At 34.5% G+C, this 1,390-nt stretch overlaps 1 protein-coding gene across 1 annotated transcript in view; it reads right to left on the reverse strand.

Annotated features, from left to right (window-relative positions):
- LOC107697541 (leucine-rich repeat and fibronectin type III domain-containing protein 1-like protein) overlaps window positions 1-1,390 on the reverse strand; it is an 87,849-nt gene that overhangs the window by 19,420 nt on the left and 67,039 nt on the right. The window lies entirely within an intron of this gene.

Genomic DNA, 1,390 nt, shown 5'->3' on the forward strand with positions numbered 1-1,390 from the left:
GAGTTTTGCTCAAACTTTCACCATGGCATTAGAGCTGGTACACCATTGTCGCCTGCGAAATCAAAAGCCTTTGCAACGTCACTAGGGGAGCGAAATCAGACGTGCTCGTTTTTTCAGACGCTTGCAGAAAAAGGCTTACCAAAACAAAGTTGCTGGGTTAATCTTTTTCACGTTTCCTTGGTTGGTAGATGCACCGGGGACCTGATTATAGCACTTAAAACCTGGACAAGTCAGATTTTCATGATATGTCACCTTTAACACTAGAACTACCGGAATTCTATAACTACTAGAATGGCCATAAAGGTCATTCTGACCGTTCATACTAGACTGAACTGAATGCCATTTTTGTCATATCATATTTACATTCGAAGCTTCTTTTGAGGTTTTACAATGAAGCTTTGAATGTCTGTCATCATAGTTTATGATGGAATCACTCTAAAAATACAATATTTTTTTTGTAATATTTAATTGTGTAAGAGCTACGTAGACCGCTCTCGAATGTGCGTGCCTCACTTTGTGTCCGGCAAGCGGGAGAGCAAAAGTTTTTCACCGCAGTGAAAATGTTGTATTTGAAAGTCTAAATGCCAACAAATATATTTCTAAAATATGTCGCTAAAAAAAGCCTAAGTTTGTTTTATTTCACAATATCAGTCTTGTCGGGGCTAAAATTAGCATTAGCTATAGCATTACACTAGCATAAAAATAATAATAGCTATTATTATTATTATTATTTTTATTATGGCTATTATTATGGCTATTTTGTCATAACATTGAAGTAGGCTATTATTGATAACAGCCAGGCTATATTCTTGCAGCCAAACATAGCCTACCTGGAACCGTGGCAGATTGAATGACAGCGGTTGTTGTATTGGAGGTGTCCACCCTACTTTTTTACAAACGGGAATTTTAGCTTAGCAATAGAATATAAAAACAACTAGAACAAAAGTTGCTAGGTAACAGAGATGTGCATGTTTAACTGCGAAAAAAATAAAATAAAAAAAAAACACAGCAAAAGCAGAAATTATACGCCGTCTGTTATGCGAACGGTCAACAGTCAACAATTTTACTGCTTTGGCCATTAAGATAGAAACTTTTGTGAAGTCATTTGTGTTTTGTAATTTTAATAAAATAACAATGTTATAGTAAAATATACACACATTTAGGAAAAGTCAGGATATTATAGTTATATGGGTTTCAAAATTGAAAAAGAGTCAAAATGACTCTCTTGGTAGTTCTAGTGTTAAAGCACAAGAAAAAAGGTTAGGAATGTTTCTTGAGTACCAAATCAATAGAATCATGTGACACTGAAGACTGGCGTAACATTCAGCTTTGCCATCAAAGGACTAAATGACATTTTAAAATACATAAAATATTTAAACTGTAATGATAC

The sequence above is a fragment of the Sinocyclocheilus anshuiensis genome, unplaced genomic scaffold (assembly GCF_001515605.1).
Source record: "Sinocyclocheilus anshuiensis isolate Anshui unplaced genomic scaffold, SAMN03320099.WGS_v1.1 scaffold1902, whole genome shotgun sequence".
Classification (NCBI taxonomy): Eukaryota; Metazoa; Chordata; class Actinopteri; order Cypriniformes; family Cyprinidae; genus Sinocyclocheilus; species Sinocyclocheilus anshuiensis.